This window comes from Oncorhynchus masou, chromosome 21 (assembly GCF_036934945.1).
Source record: "Oncorhynchus masou masou isolate Uvic2021 chromosome 21, UVic_Omas_1.1, whole genome shotgun sequence".
Lineage (NCBI taxonomy): Eukaryota > Metazoa > Chordata > Actinopteri > Salmoniformes > Salmonidae > Oncorhynchus > Oncorhynchus masou.
In genome coordinates, this window is record NC_088232.1 from 56,368,084 (window position 1) to 56,390,864 (window position 22,781).

Genomic DNA, 22,781 nt, shown 5'->3' on the forward strand with positions numbered 1-22,781 from the left:
CCCTACACTAACTAGCCCCGTTCATCTATTACAGTAGTCTCCCTACACTAACTAGCCCCATTCATCTATTACAGTAGTCCCCCTACACTAACTAGCCCCGTTCATCTATTACAGTAGTCTCCCTACACTAACTAGCCCCATTCATCTATTACAGTAGTCTCCCTACACTAACTAGCCCCGTTCATCTATTACAGTAGTCTCCCTACACTAACTAGCCCCGTTCATCTATTACAGTAGTCCCCCTACACTAACTAGCCCCGTTCATCTATTACAGTAGTCTCCCTACACTACTAGTGTGGCATATAGCACCCCCCAACAGTTAACATTACAAGAAAAGAGTGTCCCCTCTCACCATATCTCTTCCAACTCTCTCTCTCTCCCTCTCACCATATTTCTCCCTCCCTCTCTCTCTGACCTTTCGGTGAGGACATCAGCTTGGGGAGAGGCTGTTTCCCAGCAGCAGCTCAGAGGATCTGATTGGTTGATAGGCTTTGGATTCTGTGTGGTTTCTGGACTGGGATTGGCTAGATCTGTGCAGCGCTGCTCTGCGTCTCGTTAATTATAGATGACCAGGATCAGTGGGGTTTGAGTGAACAAATGTACTCTCCTAGTCCTCCCTCTCTTCCTCTCCCCCTCTCCTCTTCTTCTCCCCTTCTCCTCTTCCTCTCCTCTTCTTCTCCCCCTCTCCTCTTCCTCTCCTCTTCTTCTCCCCATCTCCTCTTCTTCTCCCCCTCTCCTCTTCCTCTCCTCTTCTTCTCCTCATCTCCTCTTCTTCTCCCCATCTCCTCTTCTTCTCCCCCTCTCCTCTTCCTCTCCTCTTCTTCTCCCCATCTCCTCTTCCACATTCCTCCTATTTCTCACCTGTAGTAGGAGGGGTAGAGGTGAGATAACATTATCTTAGGGCAGGAGTTGGCCAATAGATTCACCTGTACACTTATTGACCACAACTGAGCCCAAAATAGATTGTATTTTAAATAATAATTTCATACCTTGATTACATTGAGACACGATCACATACAGTGCCTTCAGACTACACGCAATACCCCATAATCTCAAAGTAAAATTATGTGTTTCAATCAAAAGCTGAAAGGAATAGTTTTGACTTAAATCTAGTTGATAATCTATGGCAAGACCTGAAAATGGTTGTCTAGCAACGATCAACAACCAATTTGACAGAGCTGAAGAATTGAGAAAATAGTAAAAGGGCAAATACTGTGAAACGCTCTTAGAGACTTACCCAGAAACACTCACAGCTCTTAGAGACTTACCCAGAAACACTCACAGCTCTTAGAGACTTACTCACAGCTCTTAGAGACTTACCCAGAAACACTCACAGCTCTTAGAGACTTACCCAGAAACACTCACAGCTCTTAGAGACTTACCCAGAAACACTCACAGCTCTTAGAGACTTACCCAGAAACACTCACAGCTCTTAGAGACTTACCCAGAAACACTCACAGCTCTTAGAGACTTACCCAGAAACACTCACAGCTCTTAGAGACTTACCCAGAAACACCTCACAGCTCTTAGAGACCTGGCACAGTGGTCTAAGGAACTGCATCTCAGTGTTTGAGGTGTCACTACAGACACTCTGGTTCGAATCCAGGCTGTATCACAACGGGCCGTGATTGGGAGTCCCATAGGGCGGGGTACAGTTGTCCTACTGTCGTCCGGGTTTGGCCGTCATTGTGAATAAGAATGTTCTTAACTGCCTTGCCTAGTTAAATAAAGGTTCAATATAAAACATTCATAAAAGGCTCACGGCCGCCAAAGTTGCTTCAACAAAGTTTTGACTCGGGTGCGAATACTTATGTAAATTAGATATTTTTGTATTTCATTTTAAATATATTTGCTAAACCTTCTAATATGTTTTCACTTCATTGTTATGGGGTATTGTGTGTAGATGGGTGAGAAAAAAATCTATCTATTTTGAATTCAGGCTGTAACACAACAACATGTGGAGTAAGTCAAGGGGTATGAATACTTTCTGGAGGTTCATGTTTTATTTGTGGGAACACCTGATGGACAGATTTCCTAAATTAAACAACAGTTTTTCATTCATTCCAGATTTTCTTTACAAAAATCCCCCCCCAACCGTTTCTTATTTTTTTGTAAAACCTTTGGGGGTTCAAATAAAATAACCTGTGGCGGACCCCTGTCTGAGGGATTCACAGGGGAGCTGGGGCTGACCCCTGTCTGAGGGATTCACAGGGGAGCTGGGGCTGACCCCTGTCTGAGGGATTCACAGGGGGAGCTGGGGCTGACCCCTGTCTGAGGGATTCACAGGGGGAGCTGGGGCTGACCCCTGTCTGAGGGATTCACAGGGGGAGCTGGGGCTGACCCCTGTCTGAGGGATTCCCAGGGGGAGCTGGGGCTGACCCCTGTCTGAGGGATTCACAGGGGAGCTGGGGCTGACCCCTGTCTGAGGGATTCACAGGGGGAGCTGGGGCTGACCCCTGTCTGAGTGATTCACAGAGGCAGAAGGAGAGGAATGAGAGACCAGTAAAGAGGCCTATCTCTAACTCCTCCTCTTCCTGTCTTCTCCCAGCTGCTTCCTTTCGCTAACCCCTTCTCTTCCTGTCTCTAACTTCTCCTCTTCCTGTCTCCTCCCAGCTGCTTCCTTTCTCTCCTCCTGGTGGCGGCAGTTGTCTGGAAGATCAAACAGAGCTGCTGGGCGTCACGGCGACGAGAGGTGAGTGGTTACCACGGTTATTGTTTCCAACATCTGACCAACACCTAGATAAAACCTGTACCTGAGTGGGTCTGTTCTGTTGCACTTTCACTACTGTGGCAGTTACCTGAGGAAGTCTGGTTGCCATGTTGAAGATGAATTAACCTCTTTTGAATGTCAATATTCAACGCGTGTAGAGCGATATCTAAAGAAATCCATATGGCCATGAATTGACTGAATACGATAATGATCTGTGTGTGACTTCCTCTCTGAAGTGTGTGTGTTAGAGCTGGGGGGGGATCTATGGTGAAGAATTGTCTGAATTAGTGTGACAACAGTATACGTTTAAAACCTTCATTTGTGACACTGTTTAAAACTAAATCTCCTTTGAACTCCTAGTTAGATGGCTGAAGCCATCAATTGTCCCATTGACGACCATATTAGCAGTCTGATAACCATATGTATGTGACCAATAACATTTCATTTGATTAGTAAACGTGTTTCATTTAAAACTTCACATTTCTCTAGCTCTTGGCAACTTATCGTAATGAACAATATCAGCAAAATGCAGTTTATACGTGATCGTTATGGTCTGTGTCGATAATTTGCAGTTTATCGTCCCAGCTCGACTGTGTAGTGGTGTCCCAGCTCTAATGGTGTCCCAGCTCTAATGGTGTCCCAGCTCTAGTGTGTAGTGGTGTCCCAGCTCTAGTGTGTAGTGATGTCCCAGCTCTAATGGTGTCCCAGCTCTAGTGTGTAGTGGTGTCCCAGCTCTAGTGTGTAATGGTGTCCCAGCTCTAATGGTGTCCCAGCTCGACTGTGTAGTGGTGTCCCAGCTCTAATGGTGTCCCAGCTCTAATGGTGTCCCAGCTCTAATGGTGTCCCAGCTCTAGTGTGTAGTGGTGTCCCAGCTCTAGTGGTGTCCCAGCTCTAGTGTGTAGTGATGTCCCAGCTCTAGTGTGTAGTGGTGTCCCAGATCTAGTGTGTAGTGGTGTCCCAGCTTTAGTGTGTAGTGGTGTCCCAGCTCTAGTGTGTAGTGGTGTCCCAGCTCTAGTGTGTAGTGGTGTCCCAGCTCTAGTGTGTAGTGGTGTCCCCGCTCTAGTGTGTAGTGGTGTCCCCACTCTAGTATGTAGTGGTGTCCCAGCTCTAGTATGTAGTGGTGTCCCAGCTCTAGTGGTGTCCCAGCTCTAGTGTGTAGTGGTGTCCCAGCTCTAGTGTGTAGTGGTGTCCCAGCTCTAGTGTGTAGTGATGTCCCAGCTCTAGTGTGTAGTGGTGTCCCAGCTCTAGTGTGCAGTGGTGTCCCAGCTCTAGTGGTGTCCCAGCTCTAGTGTGTAGTGGTGTCCCAGCTCTAGTGTGTAGTGGTGTCCCAGCTCTAGTGTGTAGTGATGTCCCAGCTCTAGTGTGTAGTGATGTCCCAGCTCTAGTGTGTGGTGTCCCAGCTCTAGTGGTGTCCCAGCTCTAGTGTTGTCCCAGCTCTAGTGTGTAGTGATGTCCCAGCTCTAGTGTGTCGTGGTGTCCCAGCTCTAGTGTGTAGTGATGTCCCAGCTCTAGTGTGTAGTGGTGTCCCCGCTCTAGTGTGTAGTGATGTCCCAGCTCTAGTGGTGTCCCAGCTCTAGTGGTGTCCCAGCTCTAGTGTGTAGTAATGTCCCAGCTCTAGTGTGTAGTGATGTTCCAGCTCTAGTGTGTAGTGGTGTCCCAGCTCTAGTGTGTAGTGGTGTCCCAGCTTTAGTGTGTCCCAGCTCTAGTGGTAGCTCTGTATAGTGATGTCCCAGCTCTAGTGTGTAGTGATGTCCCAGCTCTAGTGTGTAGTGGTGTCCCAGCTCTAGTGTGTAGTGGTGTCCCAGCTCTAGTGTGTAGTGATGTCCCAGCTCTAGTGTGTAGTGGTGTCCCAGCTCTAGTGTGTAGTGGTGTCCCAGCTCTAGTGTGTAGTGGTGTCCCAGCTCTAGTGTGTAGTGATGTCCCAGCTCTAGTGTGTAGTGGTGTCCCCGCTCTCTAGTGTAGTGGTGTCCCAGCTCTAGTGTGTAGTGGTGTCCCAGCTCTAGTGTGTCGTGGTGTCCCAGCTCTAGTGTGTAGTGGTGTCCCAGCTCTAGTGTGCTCTAGTGTGTAGTGGTGTCCCAGCTCTAGTGTGTAGTGATGTCCCAGCTCTAGTGTGTAGCTCTAGTGTGTAGTGTCCCAGCTCTAGTGTGTAGTGGTGTCCCAGCTCTAGTGTGTAGTGGTGTCCCAGCTCTAGTGTGTAGTGGTGTCCCAGCTCTAGTGTGTAGTGGTGTCCCAGCTCTAGTGTGTAGTGGTGTCCCAGCTCTAGTGGTGTCCCAGCTCTAGTGTGTAGTGATGACCCAGCGCTAGTGTGTAGTGATGTCCCAACTCTAGTGTGTAGTGGTGTCCCAACTCTAGTGTGTAGTGGTGTCCCAGCTCTAGTGGTGTCCCAGCTCTAGTGTGCCGTGGTGTCCCAGCTCTAGTGTGTAGTGATGTCCCAGCTCTAGTGTGTAGTGGTGTCCCAGCTCTAGTGTGTAGTAGTGTCCCAGCTCTAATGTAGGGTCTGTTATGATTGGGTGGTGTAGGTTAGGGTGGTGTGTTGTCAGGTATGATTGGGTGGTGTAGGTTAGGGTGGTGTGTTGTCAGGTATGATTGGGTGGTGTTGGTTAAGGTGGTGTGTTGTCAGGTATGATTGGGTGGTGTAGGTTAGGGTGGTGTGTTGTCAGGTATGATTGGGTGGTGTAGGTTAGGGTGGTGTGTTGTCAGGTATGATTGGGTGGTGTAGGTTAGGGTGGTGTGTTGTCAGGTATGATTGGGTGGTGTAGGTTAGGGTGGTGTGTTGTCAGGTATGATTGGGTGGTGTAGGTTAGGGTGGTGTGTTGTCAGGTATGATTGGGTGGTGTAGGTTAGGGTGGTGTGTTGTCAGGTATGATTGGGTGGTGTAGGTTAGGGTGGTGTGTTGTCAGGTATGATTGGGTGGTGTAGGTTAGGGTGGTGTGTTGTCAGGTATGATTGGGTGGTGTAGGTTAGGGTGGTGTGTTGTCAGGTATGATTGGGTGGTGTAGGTTAGGGTGGTGTGTTGTCAGGTATGATTGGGTGGTGTAGGTTAGGGTGGTGTGTTGTCAGGTATGATTGGGTGGTGTAGGTTAGGGTGGTGTGTTGTCAGGTATGATTGGGTGGTGTAGGTTAGGGTGGTGTGTTGTCAGGTATGATTGGGTGGTGTAGGTTAGGGTGGTGTGTTGTCAGGTATGATTGGGTGGTGTAGGTTAGGGTGGTGTGTTGTCAGGTATGATTGGGTGGTGTAGGTTAGGGTGGTGTGTTGTCAGGTATGATTGGGTGGTGTAGGTTAGGGTGGTGTGTTGTCAGGTATGATTGGTGTGTTGTGGTGTTGGTCTGGTATGGTATGGGGTATGGTATGATGGGGTGGTGTAGGTTAGGGTGGTGTGGGGTCTGGTATGATGGTATGATGGTGTCTGGTATGGGTTAGGGTCTGGTATGATGGTGTGGGGTCTGGTATGATGGTATGGGGTCTGGTATGATTGGGTGTGGGGTTAGGGTGGTATGGGGTTGGTGGTATGGGGTCTGGTATGATGGGGTGGTGTAGGTTAGGGTGGTGTGGGTCTGGTATGATGTGGGGTCTGGTATGATGGGATGGTGGGTTAGGGTGGTGTGGGTCTGGTATGATGGTATGTGGGTGGTGTAGGTGGTATGGGGTATGGTATGATGGGGTGGTGTAGGTTAGGGTTGTGTGGGGTCTGGTATGATGGTATGGGGTCTGGTATGATTGGGTGGTGTAGGTTAGGGTGGTATGGGGTATGGTATGATGGGGTGGTGTAGGTTAGGGTGGTGTGTTGTCAGGTATGATTGGGTGGTGTAGGTTAGGGTGGTGTGTTGTCAGGTATGATTGGGTGGTGTAGGTTAGGGTGGTGTGTTGTCAGGTATGATTGGGTGGTGTAGGTTAGGGTGGTGTGTTGTGTTGTCAGGTATGATTGGGTGGTGTAGGTTAGGGTGGTGTGGGGTCTGGTATGATGGTGTGGTGTAGGTTAGGGTGGTATGGAGTCTGGTATGATTATGGGGTGGTGTAGGTTAGGGTGGTGTGGGGTCTGGTATGATGGTATGGGGTCTGGTATGATTGGGTGGTGTAGGTTAGGGTGGTGTGGGGTCTGGTATGATGGTATGGGGTCTGGTATGATTGGGTGGTGTAGGTTAGGGTGGTGTGGGGTCTGGTATGATGGTATGGGGTCTGGTATGATGGGGTGGTGTAGGTTAGGGTGGTGTGGGGTCTGGTATGATGGGGGGTGGTGTGGGGGGTCTGGTATGATTAGGGTGGTGTGGGGTCTGGTATGATTGGGTGGTGTAGGTTAGGGTGGTGTGGGGTCTGGTATGATGGGGTGGTGTGGGGTCTGGTATGATGGTATGGGGTCTGGTATGATTGGGTGGTGTAGGTTAGGGTGGTGTGGGGTTTGGTATGATGGTATGGGGTCTGGTATGATTGGGTGGTGTAGGTTAGGGTGGTGTGGGGTCTGGTATGATTGGGTGGTGTAGGTTAGGGTGGTGTGGGGTCTGGTATGATGGTGGTGTGTAGGTTAGGTGTGGGGTCTGGGATGGTGTGGGGTCTGGTATGATGGGGTGGTGTAGGTATGATGGTGTGGGGTCTGGGTGGTGTGGGGTCTGGTATGATGGTATGGGGTCTGGTATGATGGGGTGGTGTAGGTTAGGGGGTGGGGGTCTGGTATGATGGGGTGGTGTAGGTTAGGGTGGTATGGAGTCTGGTATGATGGTATGGGGTATGGTATGATGGGGTGGTGTAGGTTAGGGTGGTGTGGGTTCTGGTATGATGGTATGGGGTCTGGTATGATGGGGGGTGGTGTAGGTATGATGGTGTGGGGTCTGGTATGATGGGGTGGGGTCTGGTATGATGGTATGGGGTCTGGTATGATGGGGTGGTGTGGGGTCTGGTATGATGGGGTGGTGTGGGGTCTGGTATGATGGTATGGGGTCTGGTATGATGGTATGGGGTCTGGTATGATTGGGTGGTGTAGGGGGTGGTGTGGGGTCTGGTATGATGGTATGGGGTCTGGTATGATTGGGTGGTGTAGGTTAGGGTGGTGTGGGGTCTGGTATGATGGGGTGGTGTAGGTTAGGGTGGTGTGGGGTCTGGTATGATGGTATGGGGTCTGGTATGATGGGGTGGGTCTGGTATGATGGTATGGGGTCTGGTATGATTGGGTGGTGTAGGGGGTGGTGTGGGGTCTGGTATGATGGGGTGGTGTAGGTTAGGGGTGGGGGGGTCTGGTATGATGGTATGGGGTGGTGTAGGTTAGGGTGGTGTGGGGTCTGGTATGATGGTATGGGGTCTGGTATGATTGGGTGGTGTAGGTTAGGGTGGTATGGGGTATGGTATGATGGGGTGGTGTAGGTTAGGGTGGTGTGGGGTCTGGTATGATGGTGTGGGGTCTGGTATGATGGGGGGTGGTGTAGGTTAGGTGGTGTGGGGTCTGGTATGATGGGGTGGTGTAGGTTAGGGTGGGTCTGGTATGATGGTATGGGGTCTGGTATGATTGGGTGGTGTAGGTTAGGGATGGGGTGGTGTAGGGTCTGGTATGATGGTATGGGGTCTGGTATGATTGGGTGGTGTAGGTTAGGGTGGTGTGGGGTCTGGTATGATGGTGTGGGGTCTGGTATTATTGTATGGGGTCTGTTAGGGTGGTGTGGGGTCTGGTATGATGGTATGGGGTCTGGTATGATTGGGTGGTGTAGGTTAGGTGGTGTGGGGTCTGGTATGATGGGGTGGTGTAGGTTAGGGTGGTGTGGGGTCTGGTATGATGGTATGGGGTCTGGTATGATTGGGTGGTGTAGGTTAGGGTGGTGGGGGTCTGGTATGATGGGGTGGTGTAGGTTAGGGTGGTGTGGGGTCTGGTATGATTGGGTGGTGTAGGTTAGGGTGGTGGGGTTTGGTATGGGTGGGGTCTGGATGGTATGGGGTCTGGTATGATGGTGGTGGTGTGGGGTCTGGTATGATGGGGTGGTGTGGGGTCTGGTATGATGGGGTGGTGTGGGTTAGGGTGGTGTGGGGTCTGGTATGATGGTATGGGGTCTGGTATGATGGGGTGTCTGGTATGATGGGGTGGTGTGGGGTCTGGTATGATTGGGTGGTGTAGGTGTAGGGGTGGTGTGGGGTCTGGTATGATGGTATGGGGTCTGGTATGATGGGGGTGTAGGTTAGGGTGGGGGGGTCTGGTATGATGGTATGGGGTCTGGTATGGGGGGTGGGGTCTGGTATGATGGGGGGGGTCTGGTATGATGATGGGGTCTGGTATGATGGGGGTGGTTGGGGTATTGTGGGGTCGTGTCTTTACTATCATTAAATTGAAGACTTAATTTTTATCAAAGATTCTCTGTAATTAGTATTACGCGATCAACTTATTCATCATGTAACTGTAATTAACTAGTCGGGGCACCAAGGAACCAAGGAAAATATTCAGATTAAAGTTATAATTTCCTAAAATAAGTCTTTAGATATTGTATCTGATCAATTAGTCTTCGAATTAATGAGTGATTTATTTTACCTCACGTTAGTCTCATTCCAAATGTCGTAAATTGTTGGTTATCTGCATGAACCCAGTCTTCACTATGAGTCATCCATACATCAATAGTCTTAAATTATTTATTTCTTACTAACAAAGTAATTCACAGAAATGCACAAACAAACAAAGTAAATATGGTTACATGAAATGATTGGAGAATGCGCGGCTTGGTGGACAAAAGGTGGTCGACTGAGAAGTCACTACAGAGTTAATAATTATATTAGCAATTAGTTAATAATTGAAATGCTAATCCTTTACACATGAACGCTCACTCATTCGGGAACAATTGCAATCAATATATATATTTACGCTCAGTGTGTCGTCTTGATCTTTGTTGAAAAGTTTCTGTTGGAGAGTTTTTTCTCTCTCTATCTCTCTATCTCTCTCCTCTCCTCTCTCTCTCTCTTCTCTCTCTATCTCTCTCTCTCCTCTCTCTCTCTCTCTCTGTCTCTCTATCTATATCTCTGTCTCTATCTCTCTCTCTCTCTCTCTCTCTCTCTCTGTCTCCCTCTCTCTCTCTCCCTCTCTCTCTCTCTATCTCTCCCTCTCTATCTCTCTCTCTATCTCTGTCTCTCTATCTCTCTCTATGTCTCTCTATCTATGTCTAGAATGGATAGTTCAGAGTGACATTCATTCATTTCATAATAGAATGGTTGTTTCGGAGGTTGTCGTTCTTCGCGTTCAATGATACCGAATTCCTAGCTGCAGACTAGTAACTATTATCAAAGATGTGTTCTTATTTTGTCGGTGTCGATAGTCTAAGAGTTTAACCACGTGGTATGGTTAAAAGATTCAGCAATGATCTGAAACCTTTGTCCTCTTGTGATTGAGTGAAAACATGGTCTACTGATAGTTTCTCAAAATTGGGATTTTATTCGGAATTGCAGAATAGGGGCTGTCCCAGGATGCCTGACCCTAACTGGGCTCATGGGCGGTCCTCTGATTTAGTTCAACTCAAAAGGGAATTGGAGTTTCCTTCATTAAACAGTCAAAAATCAAATTACACAATTTTACAAACAGTATCATACTCACTCATTCATCTTATACAACAATTTGATGTAAAACCTCATATCTGAGGCTGTTATATAAACAGCGTTATGGTAATGTGGCCACACCGTCTCCCATGAGCTTCCCAAGTTGTGACAAACGGACTAGTTCGTAGCTGGATTCCTCACCCATCTTTTATACATTCTCCGGAACGTAAACGTTGTTCGGACCTCAAGTTCCGTGAGGTGGAAGGAATTGCTTTGTTCTCTATGAAAATCCACTCTGTCTCTTATACTGGTGGCCAGCCTGGTTGAATGGAGCAGAGAGCGGGTGGATGGTGTTCGCTGTACCCACAGCGGGCAACGTCATGACCTATATGCCCTATTTAGTGTGATCTTTACCATCTGTAGTGTGCTATATGCCCTATTTAGTGTGATCTTTACCATCTGTAGTGTGCTGATTTAGTGTGATCTTTACCATCTGTAGTGTGCTGTATGCCCTGTGTGATCTTTACCATCTGTAGTGCGCTGTATGCCCTATTTAGTGTGATCTTTACCATCTGTGTGTGCTGTATGCCCTATTTAGTGTGATCTTTACCATCTGTAGTGTGCTATATGCCCTATTTAGTGTGATCTTTACCATCTGTAGTGCGCTATATGCCCTATTTAGTGTGATCTTTACCATCTGTAGTCCGCATTATGCCCTGTGTAGTGCACTATATGCCCTATTTAGTGTGATCTTTACCATCTGTAGTGCGCTGTATGCCCTATTTAGTGTGATCTTTACCATCTGTAGTGCGCTATATGCCCTATTTAGTGTGATCTTTACCATCTGTAGTGCGCTATATGCCCTATTTAGTGTGATCTTTACCATCTGTAGTGTGCTATATGCCCTATTTAGTGTGATCTTTACCATCTGTAGTGTGCTATATGCCCTATTTAGTGTGATCTTTACCATCTGTAGTGTGCTATATGCCCTATTTAGTGTGATCTTTACCATCTGTAGTGTGCTATATGCCCTATTTAGTGTGATCTTTACTATATGCCCTATTTAGTGTGATCTTTACCATCTGTAGTGTGCTATATGCCCTATTTAGTGTGATCTTTACCATCTGTAGTGTGCTATATGCCCTATTTAGTGTGATCTTTACCATCTGTAGTGTGCTATATGCCCTATTTAGTGTGATCTTTACCATCTGTAGTGTGCTATATGCCCTATTTAGTGTGATCTTTACCATCTGTAGTGTGCTATATGCTGTAGTGTGATCTATATGCCCTATTTAGTGTGATCTTTACCATCTGTAGTGTGCTATATGCCCTATTTAGTGTGATCTTTACCATCTGTAGTGTGCTATATGCCCTATTTAGTGTGATCTTTACCATCTGTAGTGTGCTATATGCCCTATTTAGTGTGATCTTTATCTGTAGTGTGCTATATGCCCTATTTAGTGTGATCTTTACCATCTGTAGTGCGCTATATGCCCTATTTAGTGTGATCTTTACCATCTGTAGTGTGCTATATGCCCTATTTAGTGTGATCTTTACCATCTGTAGTGTGCTATATGCCCTATTTAGTGTGATCTTTACCATCTGTAGTGTGCTGCCCTATTTAGTGTGATCTTTACCATCTGTAGTGTGCTATATGCCCTATTTAGTGTGATCTTTACCATCTGTAGTGTGCTATATGCCCTCTGTAGTGCTCCCTATTTAGTGTGATCTCTTATCCATTTAGTGTGATCTTTATATGCCCTATTTAGTGTGATCTTTACCATCTGTAGTCCGCATTATGCCCTGTGTAGTGTGCTATATTTGGAATTCGGATGCACAATGTGTTTTTTGAGTGTGCCAAAATGGGCTGTCCTCGTTCTTCCTCACTGACCTTCCTCCTCATCCTCTTCTTCCCCTCAGCAACTCCTCCGTGAGATGCAGCAGATGGCTAGCCGGCCGTTCGCCACCATCAATGTTGCCTTGGAAATGGACGAGGAGCCACCGGACCTAATTGGTGGAAACGTCAAGGTGAGTGTGACATCACTGTCCCGTCAGCCAATCCCCTTCCCCCAAGCCACTTGTCCTCAGAGCTGTAGTGTCAGCAATGGGGGAATGTTTTCATCATCATCAGTTCTTCCATTATGTTATTGGTGAAAAGGATTGAGTGTTCCTATCAGTAACACTTTATTTTGATAGAGTAGATGTTCTTCTGGCTGTGCCGGGTAGAGATTATAACAGTACATGGTCAAGATGTTCAAATGTTCATAGATGACCAGCAGGGTCAAATAATAATAATCACAGTGGTTGTAGAGGGTGCAACAGGTCAGCACCTCAGGAATAAATGTCAGTTGGCTTTTCATAGCCGAGCATTCAGAGTTCGCGACAGCAAGTGCGGTAGAGAGAGCGAGTTGAAAACAGCAGGTCCGGGACAAGGTAGCACGTCCGGTGAACAGGTCAGGGTTCCATAGCCGCAAGCAGAACAGTTGAAACTGGAGCAGCAGCACGACCAGGTGAACAGCAAGGAGTCATCATGCCAGGTAGTCCTGAGGCATAGTCCCAAGGAGGAGAGGGAGAGAGAGAGAATTTGAGAGAGCATACTTAAATTCACACAGGACACCGGATAAGACCGGAGAAGTACTCCAGATATAACAAACTGACCCCAGCCCCCCGACATATAAACTACTGTAGCATAAATACTGGAGGCTGAGACAGGAGGGGTCAGGAGACACTGTGGCCCCATCCGAGGACACCCCGGACAGGGCCAAACAGGAAGGATATAACCCCACCGTCTTTGCCAAAGCACAGCCCCCACACCACTAGAGGGATATCTTCAACCACCAACTTACCATCCTGAGACAAAGCCGAGTATAGCCTACAAAGATCTCCGCCACAGCACAACCCAAGAGGTGGCGCCAACCCAGACAGGAAGATCACATCAGTGACTCAACCCACTCAGGTGACACACCCCTCCTAGGGACGGTAATGAAAGAGCCCTAGTAAGCCAGTGACTCAGCCCCTGTAATAGGGTTAGAGGCAGAGAATCCCAGTGGAGAGAGGGGGGCCGGCCAGGCAGAGACAGCAAGGGCGGTTTGTTGCTTCAGTGCCTTTCCGTTCACGTTCACACTCCTGGGCCAGACTACACTCAATCATAGGACCTACTGAAGAGATGGGTCTTCAATAAAAACTTAAAGGTTGAGACCGAGTCTGCGTCTCTGACATGGGTAGGCAGACCATTCCATAAAAATGGAGCTCTATAGGAGAAAGCCCTTCCTCCAGCTGTTTGCTTAGAAATTCTAGGGACAGTAAGGAGGCCTGCGTCTTGTGAACGTAGCGTACGTGTAGGAGAGATAGGTAGGAGCAAGCCCATGTAATGCTTTGTAGGTCAGCAGTAAAACCTTGAAATCAGCCTTGCCTTTACAGGAACCCAGTGTAGAGAGGCACTGGAGTAATATGATCACATTTTTTTTGTTCTAGTCAAGATCCTAGCAGCCGTGTTTAGCACTAACTGAAGTTTATTTCGTGCTTTATTCGGGTAGCCGGAAAGTAGAGCATTTCAGTAGTCTAATCTAGAAGTGACAAAAGCATGGAGTAACTTTTCTGCGTCATTTATGGACAGAACATTTCAGATTTTTACAATGTTATGAATATGGAAATTGGCTGTCCTTGAAATGTTCGTCGAAAGAGAGATCAGGGTCCAGGGTAACACCGAGGTCCTTCACAGTTTTATTTGAGACGACTACACAACCATTAAGATGAATTGTCAGATCCAACAGAAGATCATCTTTGTTTCTTGGGACCAAGAACTAGCATCTCTGTTTTGTTCGAGTTTAAAAGTATAACATTTGCCGCCATCCACTCCCTTATGTCTGAAACACAGGCATCCAGGGAGTGCAATTTTGGGTAGTCACAATGTTTCATTGAAATGTACAGCTGTGTGTCATCCGCATAGCAGTGAAAGTTGACATTGTGTTTCCCGAATGACATCACAAAGAGGTAGAATATGTGAATAGTGAAAACAATAGTGGCCCTAAAACGGAACCTTGAGGAATGCCAAAACGCACAATTAATTTGTCAGAGGACAGACCATCCACAGAAACAAACTGATATCTTTCCGACAGATAAGATCTAAACCAGGGAAGAACCTGTCCGTGTAGACCAATTAAGGTTCCTAATCTCTCCAGAAGAATGTGGTGATTGATTGTATCAAAAGCAGCACTATGGTCTATGAGCACGAGGACAGATGCAGAGCCTTGGTCTGACGTCATTAAAATGTAATTTACCAACTTCACGAGTGCAGTCTCAGTGCTATGATAGGGTCAAAAAACAGAATGCAGCGTTTCATATACATTATTTGTCTTCAGGAAGGCAGTTGATGGGCAACAGCTTTTTCAAAAATGTTAGAGAGGAATGGGAGATTTGATTGGCTGATTTTAGTTTTTTACATCAAGGTTTGGATTCTTCAAGAGGCTTTATTACTGACTATTTTTATGACATCAAGAATAACAGGATTTAAAAACCTTGAGTGTCTCCATAGATGTCCAGGACAACTGAGCAGATTCAAAGAGGAGTCCGTAATTTGCTTTCTATTGATCATGATGTTTTCATCAAAGAAGTTCATGAATTTATCACTGCTGAAGTGATGAATGCTGCTTTTTAGTTTAGTTAGTTTGGCGACAGTATAACAAATGGATTATACTGAATTAGGTTGGAAAAATAGGATGACCGTGCAGCAGTGAAGGCTCTTCGATACGGTTCTGTCTTTCCAAGCTCGACGGAAGACTTCCAGTTTGGTGGAGCAGCAGTGAGGGCTCTTCGATACGGTTCTGTCTTTCCAAGCTAGTCAGAAGACTTCCAGTTTGGTGGAGCAGCAGTGAGGGCTCTTCGATACTGATACGGTTCTGTCTTTCCAAGCTAGTCAGAAGACTTCCAGTTTGGTGGAGCAGCAGTGAGGGCTCTTTCTGTCTTTCCAAGCTAGTCAGACACAGGTACTGTCTTTTTCCAAGCTAGTCAGAAGACTTCCAGTTTGGTGGAGCAGCAGTGTTTGGTGGAGCAGAAGACTTCCAGTTTGGTGGAGCAGCAGTGAGGGCTCTTCGATACGGTTCTGTCTTTCCAAGCTAGTCAGAAGACTTCCAGTTTGGTGGAGCAGCAGTGAGGGCTCTTCGACACGGTACTGTCTTTCCAAGCTAGTCAGAAGACTTCCAGTTTGGTGGAGCAGCAGTGAGGGCTCTTCGATAAGCTAGTCGGTACTGTCTTTCCAAGCTAGTCAGAAGACTTCCAGTTTGGTGGAGCAGCAGTGAGGGCTCTTCGATACGGTTCTGTCTTTCCAAGCTAGTCAGAAGACTTCCAGTTTGGTGGAGCAGCAGTGAGGGCTCTTCGATACGGTTCTGTCTTTCCAAGCTAGTCAGAAGACTTCCAGTTTGGTGGAGCAGCAGTGAGGGCTTTCCAAGCTAGTCGGAAGACTTCCAGTTTGGTGGAGCAGCAGTGAGGTCTCTTCGATACGGTTCTGTCTTTCCAAGCTAGTCAGAAGACTTCCAGTTTGGTGTAGCAGCAGTGAGGTCTCTTCGATACGGTACTGTCTTTCCAAGCTAGTCGGAAGACTTCCAGTTTGGTGGAGCAGCAGTGAGGGCTCTTCGATACTGCACGGTACTGTCTTTCCAAGCTAGTCAGAACTTCTAGTTTGGTGTAGTCCCATTTCCCTTCCAATTTTCTGGAAGCTTCAGGGCTCAGGTATTTTCAAATTTCTTGTAACAAATGTTTTTGTTTTGTTTTTAGGGGTGCGACTGCATCTAGGGTATTACGCAAGGTTAAATTGAGTTCCTCAGTTAGGTGGTTAGCCGATTTTTGTCCTTGGGTAAGTGGAGGGAGTCTGGAAGGGCATCTAGAAATCTTTGTGTTGTCCGAGAATTTATAGCATGGCTTTTGATGCTCCTTGGTTGGGGTCTGAGCAGATTATTTGTTACGATTGCAAACATAATAAAATGGTGGTCCGATAGTCCAGGATTATGAGGAAAAACATTAAGATCCACAACATTTATTCCATGGGACAAAACTAGGTCCAGAGTATAACTGTGACAGTGAGTGGGTCCAGAGACATGTTGGACAAAACCTACTGAGTCGATGATGACTCCGAAAGCCTTTTGGAGTGGGTTTAGGGATTTTTCCATGTGAATATTAATATTCAAATTTTGGGTGACTTTATCTGCCATGACTACAGTGTCCGATAGGAATTCAGGGAACTCAGTGAGGAACGCTGTATATGGCCCAGGAGGCCTGTAAACAGTAGCTATAAAAAGTGATTGAGTAGGCTGCATAGATTTCATGACTAGAAGCTCAAAAGAAGAAAACGCAGTAATTTTTTTTGTTGCAAATTGAAATTTTTCATAAATGTTAGCAACACCTCCGCCTTTGCAGGATGCACAGGGGATATGCTCACTAGTGTAACCAGGAGGAGAGGCCATTTTAACACAGTAAATTCATCAGGCATGAGCCACGTTTCAGTCAGGCCAGTCACATCAATATTATGATCCGTGTTTAGTTCATTGGCTCTGACTGCCTTGGGAGTGAGGGATCTAACATTAAGTAGCCCTATTTTGAGGAATGAAGGTGGTCGGTATTCCAGTGAGATTGCTAAAATGAACACCGCCATGTTTAGTTTTGCCCAACCTAGATCGAGGCTTTTATCACGGCCCAGACATAGTCTCAATGGGGATAGCTGAGCTGACTACTTGTCACCATCTCTTTCAATAATCTTTATCCTAGTGAGATTGCTAAGGCGAATGCCACCATGTTTAGTTTTGCCCAACCTAGATCGAGGCCCAGACATGGTCTCAATGGGGATAGCTGAGCTGACTACACTGACTGTGCTAGTGGCAGACTCCACTAAGCTGGCAGGCTGGCTAACAGCCTGCTGCCTGGCCTGCACCCTATCACATTGTGGAGCTAGGGGAGTTTGAGCCCTGTCTATGTTGGTAGATAAGATGAGAGCGCCCCTCCAGCTAGGATGGAGTCCGTCACTCCTCAGCAGGTCCTGTTTGTGGGTGAGTCCCAGAAAGGGGGCCAATTATCTACAAATTCTATCTTTTGGGAGGGGCAGAAAACAGTTTTCAACCAGCGATTGAGTTGTGAGACTGCTGTAGAGCAGGAGGAGGCCAGAGACAGAGACTCGATGCCGACACATCTTTCTAGATGATTTACACATGCATAGATCAGGGACCTAATCCTTTTATTTCAATTGACTGACTTTCTTATATGAACTGTAACTCAGCAAAATGTTGAAATTGTTAGCATGTTACATTTCTATTTTTGTTGGGTATAAAATCCAGGGATATAGTTATTTTCCTGGTTCCCAACACCTCCTTTACATCTGCAGGGTGTCAGGAGGACATGTCCTTCAAGCAGAGACTAGGAGGAAAAATGTACCTTCACTGCTGAAATTTCAGAGCTGCTTCAGAGTGCTGAAGCAACAACAACCTTTATTCGTGCGTTTTGTTACCAGTTTTGCATATGTTAGGCTGGTCCAGTTGTTTACAGTAAGAGTTGAATAACCTATCATCTGGGGGCGGCAGGGTAGCCTAGTGGTTAGAGCGTTGGACTAGTAACCGGAAGGTTGCGAGTTCAAACCCCCGAGCTGACAAGGTAAAAATCTGTCGTTCTGCCCTTGAACAGGCAGTTAACCCACTGTTCCTAGGCCGTCATTGAAAATAAGAATTTGTTCTTAACTGACTTGCCTGGTTAAATAAAGGTAAAAAAAAAATAAAAACTTGAACAAGTAACGCCAACCACACCGACGAAGGGAACGTGACAAGCTGAAGTTAGGTCGCTAAACAGACACTGCTACTATGGTAAACAGGCTTGCCAAACAGAATCAACATCAGAATGCACAAATCACTTGGCTGGCAAGCCTAGATTGAACAGGAACCACAGCTGGCTGCATTATCTACGTTTTTCATCAGATGTTGTTAAAATGTCTTACCTCCAAACGAGTCGGGCAGGACTGTTTTCTCCTGCCAAGCCAAAGCAATGGAGTGAAAGACAATCAGGTGTCTACTTCAGTCCCTGGAAAACAAATGGGGGAAAAACTAGTTGCTACATGTCTTTAGCTGGCTAGCAAGTTCACCAATTCCTGATTTAAAAACTGTCCAGGTCTTCACAATTTACACTTTGCTGAATGTACGATTAGGCGCATTTAGTTTAGTTGTTAATCTCTAAACAACTGAATGCAGGATGAGATCACCTACTAACGTTAATGTTAGCTAGCTATTGCATACGATTTGCTAGCTAGTGTGGCAACGGGCTGATAAACAACAGTTACTCAACATTTGAAAAATAAAATTCTTATGAAAGTAATTTGTTGAATATTTTTACATAATTTGGTGAATAAATAAACGTTATACTTACATTTGTTGAAGTTATTCCTTATTCTTCTGGAAAATGTTCTCCCAAGTGGGGAGTTTTGTCCACCATTAATTCAGAATTGTTTAGAATTTTCGGTGCGTCGCAAGATGTTATGGTATAGCCTGCTCGGCGAAGGATTCATGGGATGCTGCCCATTTTAAAGGAACTTGGAATTGGGACATGCCAATTGTGACATCATGCCTAGAAATACTGCCTGAAAATACAACATCCTTGTTGATTGGGATACAGCATATGTGTGGGTTCCCTCTTGTTGATTGGGATACAGCATATGTGTGGGTTCCCTCTTGTTGATTGGGATAAGGCCTATGTGTGGGTTCCCTCTTGTTGATTGGGATACAGCCCTCTTGTTGATTGGGATACAGCATATGTGTGGGTTCCCTCTTGTTGATTGGGATAAGGCCTATGTGTGGGTTCCCTCTTGTTGATTGGGACAAAGCCTATGTGTGGGTTCCCTCTTGTTGATTGGGATACAGCCTATATGTGGGTTCCCTCTTGTTGATTGGGATACAGCCTATATGTGGGTTCCCTCTTGTTGATTGGGATACAGCCTATATGTGGGTTCCCTCTTGTTGATTGGGATACAGCCTATGTGTGGGTTCCCTCTTGTTGATTGGGATAAGGCCTATGTGTGGGTTCCCTCTTGTTGATTGAGATACAGCATATGTGTGGGTTCCCTCTTGTTGATTGGGACACAGCCTATGTGTGGGTTCCCTCTTGTTGATTGGGATACAGCCTATATGTGGGTTCCCTCTGTTGATTGGGATACAGCCTATATGTGGGTTCCCTCTTGTTGATTGGGATACAGCCTATATGTGGGTTCCCTCTTGTTGATTGGGATACAGCATATGTGTGGGTTCCCTCTTGTTGATTGGGATACAGCATATGTGTGGGTTCCCTCTTGTTGATTGGGATAAGGCCTATGTGTGGGTTCCCTCTTGTTGATTGAGATACAGCATATGTGTGGGTTCCCTCTTGTTGATTGGGACACAGACTATGTGTGGGTTCCCTCTTGTTGATTGGGATACAGGCCTATGTGTGGGTTCCCTCTTGTTGATTGGGATACAGCATATGTGTGGGTTCCCTCTTGTTGATTGGGATAAGGCCTATGTGTTTCCCTCTTGTTGATTGGGATACAGCATATGTGTGGGTTCCCTCTTGTTGATTGGGATACAGCATATGTGTGGGTTCCCTCTTGTTGATTGGGACACAGACTATGTGTGGGTTCCCTCTTGGAAAGAGAGGTATGTGTCCATGTGCACGTGTGTGGGATTGAGAAAAGAGAGCGAGATAGATAGATAGACGAAGAAGAGGAGGAGAGAAGAGAGAAGGATAAAGAGGAAAGCAGAATAGAGATTGAAAGATAGATTGATAGAGAGATTGGTAGAGAGATTGTTAGAGATAGATGGTGAGAAGGGCTGTCGAGGAGGAAGAGCGAGATTGTTCTCTGTTGGGTGAGGCTAGAGTGTTAACTGTCTTAACCCTGCAATCCACTGTGCCTGTCTGACTGGAGAGCTCTGATGAATTGTTGCAGTAAAGTGTACAGGAGCATTCAGCTGGTTATCCCGACTGCCAGTCTGTTTCTGCTCTTTGGCCAACTCCTTGTCACGCCCAGCAGGACTGTTGATATGACACAGAGAATTTTAAAAAATGGAAATTGTATCTCTAACGTCTTACCTGATGTCTCTCTTTCCTGTCCAGACGGTGCCCAAGCCCATCGCCATGGAGCCGTGTTTTGGGAACAAGGCTGCTGTCCTCTCCATCTTCGTCCGTTTACCCAGAGGCACTGGGGGCATCCCCCCACCCGGTCAGTCTGGTAAGATAGAGGGATGACCCCCTGCTCACTCACTCTCTCCCCCTATCTCTCTCCCCATATCTCTCTCCCCTCCACTCTCTCTCTCCCTCTCCCCCTTCGCTCTCCCCTATCTCTCCTTATCCCTCCCCCTCTCTCCCAGTCTGTCAGCTTTAGGTCTTTTATTAATTAAATTGTCACTCTGTCATAACAAAACCTTCCATCTGGAGCTCACAGAGGCGGCCTCCTCCCCAAGGTTCTTTTTCAGGCCTTTACACAACATGTCATTTATCATCATGTTCTGACCATCAACAGCCCTGCCATCACATCATCATGTTCTGACCATCAACAGCCCTGCTGCCATCACATCATCATGTTCTGACCATCAACAGCCCTGCCATCACATCATCATGTTCTGACCATCAACAGCCCTGCTGCCATCACATCATCATGTTCTGACCATCAACAGCCCTGCTGCCATCACATCATCATGTTCTGACCATCAACAGTCCTGCTGCCATCACATCATCATGTTCTGACCATCAACAGCCCTGCCCATCACATCATCATGTTCTGACCATCAACAGCCCTGCCATCACATCATCATGTTCTGACCATCAACAGCCCTGCTGCCATCACATCATCATGTTCTGACCATAAACAACCCTGCTGCCATCACATCATCATGTTCTGACCATCAACAGCCCTGCCCATCACATCATCATGTTCTGACCATCAACAGCCCTGCTGCCATCACATCATCATGTTCTGAACATCAACAGGCCTGCCATCACATCATCATGTTCTGACCATCAACAGCCCTGCTGCCATCACATCATCATGTTCTGACCATCAACAGCCCTGCTGCCATCACATCATCATGTTCTGAACATCAACAGCCCTGCTGCCATCACATCATCATGTTCTGACCATCAACAGCCCTGCTGCCATCACATCATCATGTTCTGACCATCAACAGCCCTGCTGCCATCACATCATCATGTTCTGACCATCAACAGCCCTGCCATCACATCATCATGTTCTGACCATCAACAGCCCTGCTGCCATCACATCATCATGTTCTGACCATCAACAGCCCTGCTGCCATCACATCATCATGTTCTGACCATCAACAGCCCTGCTGCCATCACATCATCATGTTCTGACCATCAACAGCCCTGCTGCCATCACATCATCATGTTCTGACCATCAACAGCCCTGCTGCCATCACATCATCATGTTCTGACCATCAACAGCCCTGCTGCCATCACATCATCATGTTCTGACCATCAACAGCCCTGCTGCCATCACATCATCATGTTCTGACCATCAACAGCCCTGCCATCACATCATCATGTTCTGACCATCAACAGCCCTGCTGCCATCACATCATCATGTTCTGACCATCAACAGCCCTGCTGCCATCACATCATCATGTTCTGACCATCAACAGCCCTGCCCATCACATCATCATGTTCTGACCATCAACAGCCCTGCTGCCATCACATCATCATGTTCTGACCATCAACAGCCCTGCTGCCAGCACATCATCATGTTCTGACCATCAACAGCCCTGCAGCCATCACATCATCATGTTCTGACCATCAACAGCCCTTAATGCTGCCATCAATCATCATGTTCTGACCATCACAAAGGCCTGCCATCACATCATCATGTTCTGACCATCAACAGATGGTATGCCATCACATCATCATGTTCTGACCATCAACAGTCCTGCTGCCATCACATCATCATGTTCTGGCCATCAAAATGCTTTAATTCTGCCATCACATCATCATGTTCTGACCATCAATAGCCTGTATTTTTATCACATCATAGAATATGTTAATATACTGTTTATCTGAACACTCTGGAGGATGTATGTTAATAGACTGTTTAGCATCTGGACACTCTGATGTAAAATGCTTTAGATGTTTATCTGAACACTCTGATGTAGAACTATGTTAATAGACTGTATTTTTATCTGAGCACTCTGATGTAGAACTATGTTAATAGACTGTTTATCTGAACACTCTGACGTAGAACTATGTTAATAGACTGTTTATCTGAACACTCTGATGTAGAACTATGTTGATAGACTGTTTATCTGAACACTGACGTAGAACTATGTTAATAGACTGTTTATCTGAACACTCTGATGTAGAACTATGTTAATAGACTGTTTATCTGAACACTCTGATGTAGAACTATGTTAATAGACTGTTTATCTGAACACTCTGACGTAGAACTATGTTAATAGACTGTTTATCTGAACACACTGACGTAGAACTATGTTGATAGACTGTTTATCTGAACACTCTGACGTAGAACTATGTTAATAGACTGTTTATCTAATTCTAACGTAGAACTAT

The 22,781-nt window shown here is 46.5% G+C and overlaps 1 pseudogene; it reads left to right on the forward strand.

Moving 5' to 3' along the window:
- LOC135508556 (attractin-like) overlaps nt 1-22,781 on the forward strand; it is a 194,836-nt pseudogene that overhangs the window by 165,559 nt on the left and 6,496 nt on the right.